Raw genomic sequence first — 17,810 nt, forward strand, 5'->3', positions numbered from 1 at the left:
TGCATTATATCTCAATAAAATTAATTGAAAAAATTAACTTCCAAATGTGTTAAATACATATCTTTTGAGAGGTGTGAGTTGACATACCAGCCTAATTCTGTATAATCTAGTGATTCACTTCCAGAGGCCCCTCTGCATATATGCATATCTTCATAAATTCACGTTGGGTCATAGGAAAGGTAGAGAGAAGGCGCTCTAATTTATCAGATTGGTTTCAGGACTGATGGTCCATGGAGAAGAATGATTGCCTTGTGCAGAGATTATATTTCATTTGGAACTTGCATACAGTATTAGTTTTTACTAGTAGTTTTTTTGTTTGTTTGTTTGTTTGTTTGTTTGTTTAGGCAAGGCAACCTTTGCTTCACAGATTGCAAGGACTTGTCAGCTTACAATCCCTTATTTTTTTATTTTTTACACCTACAGTACCCGGTCTTCCTAGGTGGTCTCCTGTCCAAGCACTAACCAGGCCCTACCCTGCTTAGCTTTCGAGATCAGACGGGATTGGGCTTCTTCAGGGTGGCATGGCTGTAGACCCTACTAGCTTTTTAAAAACTAGATTAAAATGTTTTATTTGATCCAGGACTACTCATTTGCATAATGTATCCATCCAGTAAGCACAGTTCTGAAGGTCAATGGGATTTTGCATCCCTTTCCTTGCTTTCAATAAATTCTTCCCATTGTTGCTAGTTAAGTGAGATACCTAAAGAGTTTTTAGCCCAGTACCAGGCACATAGTAAATGTTAATACATGCTACCTGTTATTATTAAAGTTGGCATGTTCATACACATCTTTCTTTTGGAGGTCAGAAATCAACACTATAGATTTTGATGTCTAAAGATGTTATGAAAGTTTTTGAAGTGGAGACAAACCAATAATTCATAATATACAAAATTAAAATCTCACTTATTCAAACATAATGGTCATAAACTTTTCAATATTAATTCTTAGGAATACAGGCAAAATGATAGAAGAAAAACTTTTTGAGAAGCAAAAATATATACCACAAAGACTATATTAATTTGTTTACTCACAGGGAAGCTCCATGGACCCTCCCTCAAGCTTTTTGATTCTAACTTGAGTTCTAATATATGCTTACTTCTTTAATTTCTCAGCCTATGGCAGATTAGAAAGCTTGGTAAAAAGGAGACAAACCAGAAGTTTTCAGTAAATATTAGCTGAAAGTGGGGGACACACAAATTACAAAACTAAGTTTGTTTCTGTTTTGTTTGTTTACTTTGTTTTTTAGAATTTACATATAAATGAAATCATATGGTATTTGTCTTTCTCCGACTAATTTCACTTAGCATAATACCTTCTAGGTCCATCCATGTTGTTACAAATGGCAAGATTTCACTCTTCTTATGGCTAAGTCATATTCCATTGTTTATACATACCACATCTTTATCCATTCATCTATTGATGGACACTTAGGTTGTTTCCATATCTTGGCTATTGTAAATAATGTTGTAGTAAACATAGGGGTGCATATATCTTTTCAAATTAGCGTTTTGGATTCCTTTGGATAAATACTCAGAAGTAAGACATGAGAAATCAGTCTTAATCTTAGTTAGAAGCAATAATTGATTTAGAAGACTTAACAATTATAGATTTTGTTGGCAATTTTAATATTCTTCTTTAAAGGGATTGCATATGGTATACTCTATTTTAAAGGGGGAATAGCATATAATGATCCATTTTAGAAAGATTTCCATCTCATGTGATTCAAATATAAACTTTGGTTTGTTAAGAGGCAAGTTTCAGTTATCTGGAAATTTTCATAATATGGAATGATTTATTCCCTCATGATGCCACATAAACGAGGTATCCATTGACATTTGTACTTGTTATTTGTGATTGGAAATGGGATTTTAAAAATTGCATTCTTTTTGAGACAATATAATGAGATGATTCATACATCATATATTAGTTTCCTAGTTCTTCCACAAATACCACAGGCTGGCGGCTTAAACAATAGAAATATATTTCCACACAGTTCCGGAGGCCAGAAGTCCAAGTTCAAGGTGTTGGCAGAGTTGTTTTTCTGAGGTCTGTCTCTTTGGTAAGTTTCCTCTAGATGGCTAACTTCTCTCTCTGTCTTCACATGGTCTTTTCTCAATGTTTCTGTGCCCTAATCTTTTTTTATAAGAATACCAGTCATCCTGGATTTAAAGGCCCTATCTTCAAGTACAGTCATAGTCTGAGGTACTGGGGGTTAGGACCTCAACATATGAATTTGCGGGGGAAACAATTCAGACCACAACACATGGTATCTAGTAAAATGTTGTATTAGGTCTTTCAGAATGGCTCAGCATAATATATGAAACAAGATTTTAATTCTTTTTTTTTTTTTGGAACAGTTCAATTTGGATCTAAATGTCATAGTTGCAGTGAGAAACCCAAACATATTCATCAGGTACCAACACACACACACATAGACCTTTTATGTGTGAGGCTGATTACAACTAAAGCAGAGTTAGAGTCATTGTCCAAGTTATGTTTAATGTGAGTGTGGGTCCACTAAAAATCATGCCGTTCATTGATTGAAAAAGTTGGCAGTGCTGTGGATTCCTAATCTTTCTGACTGAATAGCAGAAAGATGATGGAAGTAGGATGGTTTGGCTTTCTGGAAAGAACCCACTTAACACTTCGATACCTTAATACCTAGTTTCGTCATTTGAGCTCTTTGTATGACTCTCCAGGTATCTCTACAATCATTATATTAACCTCTCAATGCATATTTTTTACATATTCTTTACATATTCAAGCCATGAATTTTTGGACCCAAATTTGCTGCACAGGCAACCTTTGTTCACTAAAATCAGATAGTTTATTCAGAGGTGTACTAAATTGTCTATTCAAGGTTTATTCTCCATACTAGTTTGAAGTTCACCTTGGCCCCACATATTCATGCATCAGGATGTGATATTTTATCTAAAAATAAATACATATCTAAAATTATGTTGTAAAAAATGGCTCTCAAGTGTATTATATATGTTTCTACCAGTTTGTGCTAATTTGCACAACCTCTGAACAACTGGCAAAGTAGCTCGTGTTGACTTTGTATCTGTCGCAGGGTTCCTAATTGTTTTAGGAATTTTTACATTTTATTAGTGTACTGACAGTTTACAGTTATCCTCAGTGTGTCAGTTACAAACACTTATCTATAGTACCAGCTTGATGCTTGATCTTATATTTCCTTTAATAAAAGTGTTGTAGCTTTTACATTTAATTATAATGGATATTAATCATCACTTATATGAGTTTTCGCCTACGAGCACATTTGGAACAAATTATAGTTGAGATGAGGCTATTAGATTTAAAATACGCAACATAGCTTTCTTTTCTCAACTTTTAAATTTTCCATTAACAAAAACTTGCTAATGTCATTGAGCCACTTGAAATGATTTCACATGACTAGGTAATTGATTAATTTATTCATTCAGTGAATATTTGTTGAGTGTCCAGTAGGGGCCAGTCCAAGTTGTGGATGCTTGGGATACATCAGTGAACAAAATTCAAACATCCCTGTCCACAGGAACACAAGAGGAGATAGACATTTAAAATAATCATAATAAATAAGTGTATTTTATATATAAATATTTGATATGTATACATCTGGCATGTTAGAAGATTATAAGTGCTGGGATGGGGGGGAGTAGAGTAGGATAAATGGGAGCAGGAGCTTGGTTGGGGGTAGCTATTGAGAAGATTGTATTTGAATAAACTTGATGGAAGTGGGAATGTTTACCTCATGGCTATCTGGACAGTAAGCAGAGGAAACAGCCAGAGGAAAGGCCCTAAGGCAGGAGTGTACCTAGAGGGGTTCAAGGAACTGCAAAATGGCTAAAGAGGAATGAACAAGAATGATAAAAGATGATAAATCATATTATAAGATTCGCATGCTTGAAAAACATTGTCATGGTTCATTCACCAATGGATAGATAGACACTTAGCTTTTATACTAAGTACATTGTAGGTATTCTGCAAATGCTCGTTGAGTGTTTCTTTGGCAGATGAATTGGTAATTACAAGAACTGGTCCTGAACCACAATAGAAAATGGAATAGGCTTCTAAAATTGTTTCTAATTTTGCTACTGGCAAAAGTTAGAATTGAAGTTGGGAAAGGAGAAGGGCAGGAAACTAACATGGAGATGCTGATGTGTAGGCGTCTGAGTCCTGCCTGACTATTATCACATCGACCTCACTAGGGAATTAATTTTTCACTTAGACGTAACCATTTGGTACTGAAAAATTCCTTTCAGTTTGATTTTTGTCTTCATGATTTGAACTTTTAACCTGAAAGAAAAAATTCCAGTGTAGGGGATACACTGGAATTTGATTTGAAAATTTGACATCTGTCAGTCTTTGGAGACCCATATTATAGACTGGCATTATTCTTTCTTATTTACTTCTTATAGGCTGGATCTCATAATTATTATATGTGTGTATTTTGTTTACAGTTTACAATGTACTGTTAAATTTTTATTTCGTTTGACCCTCACAGCAATCTCTGTGAGAGGCGCACAACCCTAATTACATTTTGGATTGGGTATCTTTCATTCGATCTCTATCTAGATCACTCTTTATTCTTTTCCCCATCCTTTCTGTGGCTTGAGAGACTGATCTTCATAGACTGCATCAGTGAACTCCTTTGCCCTCTTGCTTCTAGAGAATTCAACCAGTGGGGATACTGGCAGGATATACTAGGGTGGAAAGAGAGTGAGTTTTGGATATTCTACCCCCAGCTCCCTCTTTCCTATGCTACTGGTTATCAGTGGCTCTGTGGAGGCCACAGCCCCTATCCATCCTACAGCTGCAGCTTTCTCTCTTTGGATTCTCTCCATGTCCAAGGGTTGGTATTGGGTTTCTACTATTGCTAGTCCCAGGGTGTTTCATCATCCCTTGGTGAATTTCCTTCGTTAAACCTAGCTCAGTCTTACTCTTTGAGTGTGCCTTCTGTTTCCCCACTGAGACCCTAACTGAGACAACTTTAAAGATGACAACATAAAGAAGATGGACAACTTGTTTAACTTGTAGGAGTCTATTAAATGATAGAGTAGAGACTTGCATCTTGGTCTAATGACTTGGAGGCATAATCAATTTTGAATACACTTCAAAAGAATATATTCCAACTGGTGGATACTGTTTAAAAACCTTTCTGCTTTAGTCTCCAATTAAAAGTGTATTGCGTGGGATATTATTGATCGGTATTTCCTCAACCATGGAAGGTCCTTTGCAAAGAAAAGGCCCTTTAAAAAGAAATGCTATCCCCCTTCCCAAAACAGACACACACCTGAATGTGTTGTATCTTCATAAGAGAAGTATGGAATGCTGTTTGCTTTTGGTTATTTGTGGTGATGAAAAATAGGGGCAGTGTGAAAAATTAATAATCTGTAATTTCCCTTTTTCATCTCTCAAGTGGTCTACTATAAAATCCTCTTTACTCTTTGCCTTATTTTCCAGTCTCTTCCCCTTCAATTGGTCACCAATATCAAACAATGTCTCTAAACTTAGATCTGACCCTGTCATCTCTCTGTCCCCTACTACCCATAGGATGAAGCCTGAGCATATTGGTTTGTCTTTCTCTCTCTATGTCTAACCTCATGGCCCTCCTGTATTCATTTTCTTAGTTAATGGCACCAGTGGACCTAGGCAGAAGAATCTTGAGGAATTATCCTAGATCTAGCCCTTGACTTTACCATCTGCATTCAGTACAAGCCTCTGGGTCCAGATAATCAACCTGATTCCTTTAGTTATCTAATATTTATTGAGTCCTAATATGTGTCTTGTTTAGATATGGAGAATGATATAGACAAAAATTGCTGCCATTGCGGAACTTACATTTTCTTAGACTCTATATTTCTCTGATTTTAAGATAAGATTTCTGAAATGGAAACTCATTTTACAATGAATGTTTAAAAAAAAAAACTAAACTAAGACTTAGTGAGTTGTGATGTGCTTATCATTGCCTGTACATGAGCAAACTAAGTGAAGCTCATAGCAAATATCTGTTCAACTGTCACCTCAGTTGAGTTGTTTACATTTAGAAGACCCATGTATAATTGGATTTTGACTTAAATTTGGATCCCTGGTTTTCATTTAAAATGTTTAAAAAATAGCCAAAAAGCACATGAAAAGATGCTCAACTATATTAGTCATTAGGGAAATGCAGATTAAAACCACAATGAGATACCACTGCACATCTACTAGCATGGCTATAATAATTAAAAACAGCAGCAGCAGCAACAACAAAACCCAGAAATTAACAAGTGTTAACAATGGTATAGAGAAATTAGAACTTTGTACATTGCTGGTGGCAACGTAAAATGGTACAGCCACTGTGGAAAAGTCAGTTCTTCAAAAAGTTAAATATAGAGTTACCATATGACCTCCACAATTTCATTCCTAGGTGTATATACCCAAAAGAATTGAAAACAGATATTCGGGTACATATAAACACATGTCATGGCAGCTTTATTCACAATAGCCAAAAAGTTGGAACAGCCTAAATGTCCATCAATGGATGAAGAGATAAACTAATTGTGGTATATACATACAAGGGAAAGGAATGAAGTTGTGATACGTGTTACAATGTGGATGAACCTCTAAAACATACTAAGTGAAAGAAGCCAGACACAAAGGTGACAGGTTTTATGATTCCATTTATATAAAATATTCAGAATAGATAAAGCCATAGAGTCAGAAGGCAGATTGGTGATTGCCAGTGGCTAGGGAGGGGGAAAATGCTTAATGAGTAATGTATTTTAGTTGGGAGTGATGGAAATGTTTTGAAACTAGATAGAGGTTGTGTTTGCACAACATTGTGAATATACTAAATGTCACTGAATGGTTCACTTTAAAATTGTTAATTTTATATAATATAAAAATTCATCTGAAGGAACAGACAAACAAGACAAACAAACTGAGACTCATGGACGCAGACAACAGTTTAGTGGGAAAAGTAAGGGGAGGTAGATAAGGGTAAAGGGGTTCAAATATAAGGTGACAGGAGATTTAGCTGTGGGTGGTGAACACACAATGCGTATGAAGTATTATTGTACACATGAACTCTATATAATTTTATTAACCAATGTCACCTCAATAAATTTAATTAAAAAATTGATAACTAATTATATCTAAGAGTTAGGAAAATAGTCAGGTTTATGTCATTGCTAAGTCAGATCGAAAAGGTTAGGCAGAGATAGTAGTTGTTACTGTTCCTCCAAAACTTGATGTACCTTTTCTTGAATAAATTATTACTTTGACTCATCAAATTTTAGTGACAGGTAACATTAAGTGGTAATAAAAGCCCTCTAAATAATTTTTTTAGAATTTCACGTGGATATAGTGTTTAAAAAATATTGTCCTGTCATGCAAAAAGGAAATAAAAGTTATTGTATGCACTGAAGTTTGCCTCTTGTATACCATTCAGTGCCGTTAAAAACGGAATAAACTGTCAGATCTCTTTATATAGATCCTAGAATTTCAGAGGTCAGAGAGATTGGTATGACCTTTTCATATCTCATCAAGGACTGTCATTTAGGCACCTAACATCTATATGTCAAAAGCATTGCTTCCAATAGAAGCTGTATGACTTTTCATGATACATAATCAAATGTAAAAGGGAGTCCCCCTTCCTTCTCCACCTCAGCTGGTCAGAGTACATCAGTTTGCTCCCTAAGGGATCACGTGTGGTGTTGCCCTTTGTAGCTAAATCAGAGCACTAGAAGCAGAGTTGCTACTTGCCTGGAGCAGGTGGATCCAGGTCTAAGATCCAGAGCAGTTTCTAGGACTTTGTGAAACAGTCTCCTACTATTAACCATGTGGAGACGGGCCTGGGCAGGTTGTAGCTGAGAATATGCTAGACTGAGTCCTCTTCTAACTACTGCACTGCCACCGGCATGATCTCATTTGCAGGAGTACTCTCCCACTATCCTCGGCCAAGTCTCAAACAGGTTTCAGAATTCAGTGGCACTGTGAGCTCATGGTTTTACACACTTACAGGCCCAGACCCTGACCACCCCATACCTACTCCATCTCTTCTTGGATCTGGTTGGATAAAGCCGTCTGCTTACTTCCTGTGGGGTGATACTCTTGAGTGTCTTGTAGCATTTAAGCATGATTTATACTCCTCATCCAAGGTAATTTTTCTTCTTTTTCTCTTGTTGGAGAAAAAATGTTTAATATCCAGCAGATCATATTTATACATTAAAAACCTTTGAATAACCAAATGTAAAAGGAACCTCAATATTCCTTGATATCTTTTGAGATTGTGCTATCAATCCTAAAATATCAAAAGGTCAAGTTTAGCATGGAATATGAAAATCATACTCTGCTTTTCGTGATACTCTGCTTAAGTGTCAGTGACCAAAAGTGATAGAGAAGATCTTTGTATGATAGCTTCTGTTTTTTCATAAATTATGTACAAATTTAGTTTTCAAAGTTTGAATCTTAGCTGGGCTTGAATAGTGGAAGTTTTCTTTGGCATTCTTTTTAAAATAAATATCTTTAGACAGGGTGTATACTTTCCTGTAGGCTACAGAGACCAAGGCCCCCTGACTCCTTTTTATATTACTCAGGTCAGTTTACATATTTATTTCCTGCCTAATTCTTGCTGTCATTTAAATTTGTAATTCCAAACATAGACTCAAGTTTTAAAGTTGTATGTAATTATACATGGAATACCAAATACTTTAATAGTAGCACTAAGTTCTCGGCACTGTTTTAAGTGTTTTTTTTTTTTTTTATTTTAACTAATAGAAGCTTCATAAGCCTATTAGGCAGTGTAGCCAACCATGGAGGTGTGCCATTCAGATCTCCTTTCCAGAGCAAACTCACTTTATCTGCAAGGAGTGCAATTAGATTCCAGCCTCCAGCTTCAGTGCCTTTAGGCCATGCTTTTGCTGGACACCCCCAGTCAGTGACTGAGCACAGTGGGGACACTATTGCCTGACCGTTTCTGCCCACTGTGGTGTCTTCTCTTAAGGGGAATCTTTGTTCCAGAGCTTCCTTTGGCATTGGCCAAGGCTGATCTGCATCATGGTCTGAGTCCATCTCTCTTCAATTCAACTTCCTCCCCCTGTCCTTTCACAATAAACTAATAAATTTCTTACATTCCTGACTTTGTCTCAGTGTCTACTTCTTGGAGGATACAATCAATATAGGTAGACACTATTATTATCCTCATTTTACAGATGAGGAAACAGGCACAGAGACGTGGCTCAAGCTCTCACAGCCAAATGAATTTCGATGCTCTTAATCATGTTCTTAACAATTACGGTGTGAATAAGTGTTCTTATTCATCCAATTAAGTACACTTTGTATCCCAGAAACTGCTGGGTTCTGGGAATGTGGAGATGAATAATATAGCCTCTGATCTCACTGAGCTCATAATCTAGTGCAGAGAACAAGGAAAATAAGCACAGTTTCCATCTTTGCCCTTAGTGTAATGATGAGATGTGTGCTCAGTGCCTTGGGAGTCTAGAAGGAAGGAACCTCATTTGTGTTATTTCTCACTCCCTCTACTCTTGGTATGGACCATCTTTCTTCCTATACCCCTGGCCCATGCCATTTTACTCATCTGGGATGTCTGTCATGTCCTCTGACCTCCCCAACTGAGCTGGTTATGATTGCTCTGTATTCTCATAGGAACCCTCTGTTTTACAATACCACACCCACCTTAGATCATGTTTGCTGGCCTGTCTCCTGTTAGTCTGTTAGCCCATTGCCTAGTGGCATGGCTAGCTAAGAAAGTGTTTGTTGAATCAATGAAAGAAGAGAATCATTTGTTTGCCTGAACTTTCCAAGTCTGTGAGTAGAAAAGAGAGTCGTAAGAGAATGTACAGGAGGTGAATAGTGGTGGTTATGGCAGGGGGTGGGGAGAAGTAAATTTTATCTGTGTCTTGAAAGTATCTTACTTTATTTTCTTTGTCATCAGCAGCAAACTTAGATTCAGGGATGTTTTTCTGCCACTTTAAAATTTGGGTTCAAACATGGATGAATGCTTTTTATCTTGTTGATAATACAGATATGTTAAACTGATATTTTTATCTAACTATCCATCCATCCTTCCATCCATCCTTCCATCCATCCATTTATAAGTCTACCAAGAAATATCTACAGAATGTTCTTTGTGTGTCAGGCACAGTACTGTTCATACAAGGTGAAGAAGAAGCATAGTCTTTGACCTTAAGGAGCTTTCATTCTGACAGAGTAATTGGGCTCTAAACAAATACAGCCTGAATGTTCCCTAGGTCCCTCCAGTTCATGGATCTTAAGTGAGGTCACTTTAAATCTTTGTCATTAAATCCAGTCAATCAATATTCTCCAATGTATCAAATGACTTGCTGTTGGTTCTGCCCCTTTCTTTTGTCTCTCTGGGCATCCTCAAAGCCTTTTTTTTTTCTTTTTCAAATAAAGTAATGTATATTATTGGTTCATGTTTGGTAGTTGAGTATATCTTTTATAAATCGAATATTATTATCAGTGTCGTTATGTATTAATATAATTATATACTATGCCCTGATTCTTACACTTTTTCCTGTCTTCTTCTCTGATGTCTCTTTTCACCACATTTCCTGGCCATTGCCTGCTGTTTTGCATGTTACTTTAGAGCTACTTGTTGGAAACACCTACATGATGTGGCCTGTTGGATTATCAGCTTTCTCTGTGGCCACTGTCTCTAGATTTCTGTTCATTTATTGGCATCTACATTGGATCTACTACTAAGACTTTTCTACACTCATTTTACCACCTAAGCACCTCTCTCCCCACAAGACCTCTTGGAACCTCTGCTCTTTCTTCTGTCCCTTGGAGTTTGTTGTCATTTTTCCTACCTTCAGATCTCAGGTGCTTTCCTCTCTCCAATCAGTAGTGAAGCATTTCTTCTTCTTATGTCTACCCCCTTTTGTGGCAACTGAGCTGAAGGAAGGTGTGAAGGACCAGGAGGTGGTTCAGGAGAGCAGTGGGCAGTTTGGGCATGGACTCTGGGATCACAGCCCCACTAGGCTGCTCACAGGCTGTGTGACTTAGGGAGGTGCCTCCCCTCCCCCTTTTTTCTCTACTCTGAAAAACAAAGGTGATGACACAAACTTCGCAGGTTGTTGTAAGGATCACATGAGATGAAATATCAACAAATGAAGCCACTGTTGCTATTTTTATTCTTCATAGAAATGGAATAATCAGAAGTGTAGAGTAAGGTTAGGACAGATTATTTATATTAAAGAAGACTGGAATAAGTTCCTTATCAAGTAAAAAGATACTCTTTCTTGGATTAAGTGCCACACTGGAGTTTAACGGCCTGATTTGATTTTGGCTGCCGTTGTTTGCTAGTGGTGCACCATTGGGCAAGGCAACTTAAACTCTGTAGCTCAATTTTATAATCTGAAAAATGAGGGTAATATTTACTGCATAGAGTTATCGTGAGAAGCAAATGAAATAACCCCTATTAAGTGCTTATTAGCACAGACAGTGCCAAGCACATAGTAAGGCTCCTGGTAGGTTGGTTTATTTGTTACTACTTCTATCAGATACTTATAAGTATAATATAGTGTAATTAACCACACTAAAACTCAGAGCTTTAAAACAGTGTTTATTATTGCTCATGAGTATACGAGTCAGTGGGTCAGTTCTTTTGATCTCAGTTTTGCTCATTCATGTATTTGCAGTCAGCTATAGGGCAGGTAGGTGGCTCTGCTGATCTTGGTCGGGCCCTCACATGTGTGAGATAGACAGGCTATAGGCTGTTCCAGTATGGCCCTGACTGGACTCACTGGGCTGTTTTCCATGTGGTCTTTCTTCATCTAGAAGGACAATCAGGGTTTGTTCACTTGGCAGCTGGGCAGGATTCCAAGCGAGAGAGTGAAAGTAACCAAGAACTTAAACGGTGGGATTTCCACTGCATCCTGTTGGCCAAAGAAAGTCACAAAACCAGCCCAGATACAGGATGGGGAAATAGAGTACATCTCTTGATAGGAAGATCTGCAAAGTCACATTGAATGGGCGTGGACACTGTAAGTATAAAGATTGTAGCTAATTTTGCAATCGTTTTTCCATACTACTCTTATATATCTTCTAGAAATAATAGAAGTGAATATTTATACCACGGTTTGCATACTACACATCTTTTGCCTGTAACCACTGAATCTTACAATGAGGCTGTGAGTTAAGTATTTTTGAGCCTTTAGTTAGGTGAAAGATACCATCTTAGGCGCACACTTCTGTTCAAAGTGTTTCTTACCTTGCCAGCACACATCAATTACAAACATTTGGGCAGTAAGGTTTCCTCAGCCTAATGCTCTTCAGGGGTCATATTTACTTTCAGAGTTTAATATTCCACCTTTATGTAAGGATATTGATATTCAAGCCTAAACCTCCCAGAGCTTTGTTTTTCTATGTCTAATTGCTTTTCATCCAGTGCTTCACGGTTGTCACATGATCACCTCAAACTCAGCATGCCCAGATGTGTAAGCAGATGTGTTACTTTAAAATATAATTAGGCTGATAATTCCCAGTAAAAATGCTATGAAAATACAAAATGCATGAAGTAATTGTTTGGCCCTACTATGACCTTTATGTATGACTTTTAAACCTTTAAAGTTTTAGAGACACTGTAAAGAGACACTGTAATTAACATTCTGAAAAATACTCTCTGGACAAAAGCATTTCCTTAATCTTGGGTTGGTAGGTAGGGTCTTGGATATAGATTGGGTAGCCAAGTTGCTTAGGAAATTTTTATTTAGGGTTTTAGTGGTGATACTAAATATAGCATGCCCCATTTTTCCTTTTCCCTCAAACTGTCTCATTGATGTAACATGAAACCAAATAGAACAGTGTCGAACAGCTTGAAAGAGTGAATATCATGTGTTGAAAAGGAATATCACAGTATCACCTGATAAAAATAGCTTATACCCTCAGCAAGCAGAGATTGGTGCACTCTAGAAGAGTGCATGTTTTTTAAAGGTTTTATTCATTTTTTTTTTTACCCCCAAGACATTCATAGGTGTTTGCAAAAGTGCTGCCAAGTAAGAAATTGATGGATGGGGAAAAAATAACCTTTAAACTTGGTGGTAAAGTAATTCATTCTTAAAAAGAAGCAGCAGAAATGTGGTTAAAAAGGCTCTACTTTTTCATGTTACCAACCAAATATGTTCATATTTCTAAGGATTGAGATAGGGTTTTGACAAAGATAAGATTTAAAAGCCTGGAGAGGAAGGGACCATGTTATTTATTTATTCAACAGGCATTAACCAAGGAATCATTCTACCTTAAATATCCAGAGGACACAAAATTAAAACAGATAGGGATCTTCAAGGAGTTTCCTACTATGTAGGAAAGGCATAGTTGTGCATATGAGTATGCATATAAATATTATCATGTTGAAAGGGACAAATATCATCAGAAAGAGACAGATAAAGTGATACGGAGTTTGTATGTTTTGTCATCTATTTATTCTGACAAAAATTCAGTACTTCCTGCATCCATGCACTGTGGTAGGTACTGGGGACATAGCTTACATTCCAGCAGGACATATAAATAACAAGCTAATGAACTATTAAATAAAATAATGCAGTTTCAGATCATCATTAAATGCTATGAGGAAAATAATATAGGCTAAAGAGAATAAACCTGGTGAATGTGTCTTAGGTAACTAGTCAGGGATGTGTAGAGATGGGGATGGGGAAGTGAAGATCTTCCTGAAATAAAAGACTAGACATGAGAGAAGTGTGTTTGAAGAAGAGCAGTCTAGTTGCGGATGGGTGAAATGGGGTAATGTGGCTCAGGAGTGTTGGTAAACCTCCATCTTCTAGTATTTTGAAGGGCTCTCAAGTGGGAGAAGGCAGGAGCAGGCTGGAGTCTGTGGCTGGAGGTTTCAGGGTTTAAAGTCTAGGCTGTCTGTTAGTAGAGAGTAGAAGGGTTTCTGGTACTATGTGAGAACATCATGGTTAAGTGCATGTGAACTCCATAGAGGGAAGGAATGATATCTTTTTTTGTCTTTACATCCCTGTTGTCTATCCCAGTGCCTGACACATAGTAGGTGATCAAAAGTTGATTTATGAATTGTATTCCTGAACATTACATATGTGTAGTTGTGTGAAATCCATGGGCTTTTTTGCAGGTATTCACTTGATATGGATGGCCCTGAATCTAAATGGAGGTTTACAGATAAATTTCCCCCAAAAGGATGGCCTATTCTGTTTCGGCATCCCTACGTGGAATGAATTAATAGTAAGCTTTTTCACATTTCATAGGCATTTTCTCTTTCTAGGATCAGAGAGCGGTTTTGTTGTCCATAGAGCTGTATCTGATGTAAATAGGGCATGTAATCTAATACCTACTTATTTCATTTATTCACAAACATTTATTTATTTCAGAGAGGGTAAGTGATTTACCTAGGATCTCACAGTAACCACTGAGGCCTTGTGGCTCCACGTCCATGCTCTTTCTACTATATCCTGCTGTCTTATGTGAAGCAGATTTCATTTCATGCAAGCTCTGTTTATGGACCTCTGTGTCATATTTCAATTTCTTTAGCAGAAGCAGCATTTTATCAGCCAAGAGGACTGTGTGCTCTTGATGGAGACCAAGTCACTGCACTGAAAAGAACACCTCTCTCTTTGTTCCCTGGTTAATGAAGTCCTCCTGGACCTCTCTGGCCCCCATTATTCTCTTTTGGCTCTAGTTGCCTGTAGCATTTATACTCTGCACCTACCCCTTCTTACACCTACCTTGTTTCCTTATTGTTTCTTCTACTTGATTCTTGTTTCCTTTATTATATCATATGTTCTTCTAACCCAAGAGCTGTGTTTTAAACCAAGAACTCCATTAGTTTTTTGTGCATCACGAAACACAGGTGCTTATGAACTACTTGTCTGATTCAGAGTCACTCATGAGTGAAAGGAAAGTTACAGTGAATTCTTTCAGGACAGGGATCAAATCATCAAACTTATTTGTATTCCCAGCCACCAGTATCTGGCCCAGAGTAAGTGCTCAATAAATGTGTTTTGGATATGTGGCCTTGGTTTCCCTACACTCTTGCAATTTATTCTTGGCATCTCTGTTTAGTAGTATTCCTGTTATTTGGTGATATTATTTACTTCACCATCCTTGAGACAGCATCTGGGGCTTATTTATCTCTAATAATCGTTATAATAATAACAGCTTGGTTTTTAGAGTTATTACAATGTGCTGGGCATTATACTAAGTACTTTACATGAATTATCTCATTAAACCCTTACAACCAGCCTCTGAACCCAGGCAGTCTGACTCCAGAGCCCACACTCCTAATCTCAGTTCAGTATTACTTTTGTAGCTCTTCTCTGTGCTCAGTAACTCACAGAGGGTCAGCCCTCATGAATTTTTGGTGAAGGCCAATTAAAGGCATTACCTAAGTATTTTAAACAATTCTAAATCCTTCCTATTTTAGTGTCAGGGCTGTTATTAATATCTTCTACGAAATTCTGTGATTTCTTTTTCTTATTAGGTGAAATTGCTAATTATTACAGGGAATAGCTAGACTAAGCTAAAATTGATATATCGGCTGCCCCTGGCTTTGCCAGGCAACAATATTCTTTGTTTTCCCAAGCTTTCTAGGCACTTTAAATATGGCTGGACATGGAAGGACATGTTTTATGTAAATAACGGTCACTAGAATGAAGGGGATAGCAATTCTTGGGACAGTATTCCCAGTTTTCAGGGAAAACTGTATTTATTTTTCTGAGTTCTCATTTAGATGTCTACTCATTTAACATTATTTGACAGTGGGTCCTTCCTGGGGGTGGGGGGGGGAAGGCATGGGCTCTTCAACGGGACTCTCTTCCCCATTATTTTCATTTTCCTCTTAAGTGACCTGTGCTTTGATAGAAAGAATATAGAATACGAAACTTCCACTTCTGAATGGTGAGGATTTCTTCCCCTGTAAATACATATACTCCACCGTAGAACTTTTAGCGGAGTATATGAGATCCAGATTCCTAACTGTGGCCTGCAACATCCAGTATCATCTCAGTCTGCCTTTTGGACCTACTCAGATTTTTCCACTCCAGCCTCACTGGTTCTCTTATCTTGCTCCAGACTCCCTGACTGTTCCTGCCTCAGTGCTTTCCCTCTCTACCTGCTCCTCCAGACCCTCAGGTGGCTTCCTCCTTCACTTGGCTCAGGCCTCTGCCCAAATGAGCCCTCCTCAGAGAGCCTTCTGACCCCAACTCCAGAAAGATCCCTCTCCCTCTCCTGTTCTGTCTATCCCCCTTACCCTGCTTTATTTACCTTATACTATTTAAATTGCTACATAAAACTATTTTATTTTCATTCTGATTACTTTTTGTTCTGCCTTCACTTGAGTATAAGCTCCTTGAGAGCAGAGACTTTGTCTATCTTGTTTCCTTGTCTCCTCAGTCCCTCCAATAGTGCTTGGCACATAGTAAGTACTCAAACAGTATTTCTTGTCGTGGCTGTAAACATGCCTAACATTATCCATTCCACAAGGAATGAATAGGCTTCTTAATTTCAGCTTTGTAACAATTCTTTTCCTGGGTTATACATTTTTAGTTTTACTAATTTAACCAATGAAAGTTTATCAGATAACTTGATTACAGAGACTCAGAGTCAAATTGCGATCCATTGTGGGTATAGCTTCCTAGGGACTAGGTGACTGCTTTTCGGGGTAGGAATTGTTAGGTGCCGCCTTATCACTGGCAGCTGATTTTTAGAGAAGGAGCTAAGGTAGGATGGGAAGAAATGGATTCATGTAGATGAAGAGAGCACAAAGAGCTTTGTCTGAACATGAGGGGGTCTCTGATCAAGCTGGACAGGCAAGGGGTACTGAAGGCCTTATACTCACACATGGTGTGACCTTGTTCAAGTCCTTTGATCTCCTCTGCATTTCAGATTCTTTGTTTATAAAATGAGGCTCATAACTGGGGAAGTGAGATGGGAGAGGGACTGCCTACCACATAAGGGTTGTTGTAAAACTGTTGAGAAAATGTATGTGATAACAGTTTTTATCAAGTGGCACTCACATAAATTGACATAAACACATATAAAGTGCTTGGCACCCAGAAAGTGCTCAACAAATGGTGCCCATTAGCTATATTAAAATTATTAAATCAATTTTGGAAGTGATTTGAAACACTTATAAAGATTTGGATGTCTTGGTGTTAATGATTAGCTTTCCTTGAATTTAAACAAACTAAACAAACTGTTGGAATGTCTTTTGCTCCTGTTTGTATTTAGTAAGCACGGGAGGGCCCTTGAGGATAACAAGAATCTGGACTCTGGAATCAGACAGAAGCTAGTTCAAGTCCTGAAGTGAGTAAATCAATGAACAGACAAATGGACTAGTGCCCAAACCTAATCTTAGCCCATACAAGTTTCAGTTTCCTTTACTTATCAACTTTCTGTTCATCGTCTGAAGGAGGCGCTATGGCCAAAATACCAAGCACAAGAGAAATAAACTGTAGCCTCGATAATTTACAGATGCCTTTTGTGCCCTTGTGTGAATGTGAGGCACTGCGCATTTCCTCCCCAGCAGAGGCATGGTCATGCTTGGTCCACACAGCCCTGCTTGGCCTTTCCACTGTTTTATGAGACAGATGTTAAGACCCATCAGAGTGCTCACCATCAGATTCACTGGTGAATGAAAAGAGGCTTGGATAAGAAAGAGCTATGGAAAAGTCATGTCTCTCTTTAGCTCATCAAGGGGTACACAGGTCCTCCTTGTCTCAGTAGTTAGACTCCAACCTATCTGGAAGGTCCCTCAAATCTGTGTTCTTTGCAATTTCTGGGAATGACATAAATACTATTGTTATCCCCAC

The 17,810-nt window shown here is 37.8% G+C and overlaps 1 protein-coding gene and 1 pseudogene across 1 annotated transcript in view; one reads left to right on the plus strand and one right to left on the minus strand.

Moving 5' to 3' along the window:
- ELAVL4 (ELAV like RNA binding protein 4) overlaps positions 1 to 17,810 on the plus strand; it is a 139,075-nt gene that overhangs the window by 2,317 nt on the left and 118,948 nt on the right. The gene's annotated exons all lie outside the window — the stretch shown is intronic.
- LOC118605043 lies at positions 415 to 533 on the minus strand (annotated as a pseudogene).

This window comes from Rousettus aegyptiacus, unplaced genomic scaffold (assembly GCF_014176215.1).
Source record: "Rousettus aegyptiacus isolate mRouAeg1 unplaced genomic scaffold, mRouAeg1.p scaffold_m13_p_1, whole genome shotgun sequence".
NCBI lineage: Eukaryota > Metazoa > Chordata > Mammalia > Chiroptera > Pteropodidae > Rousettus > Rousettus aegyptiacus.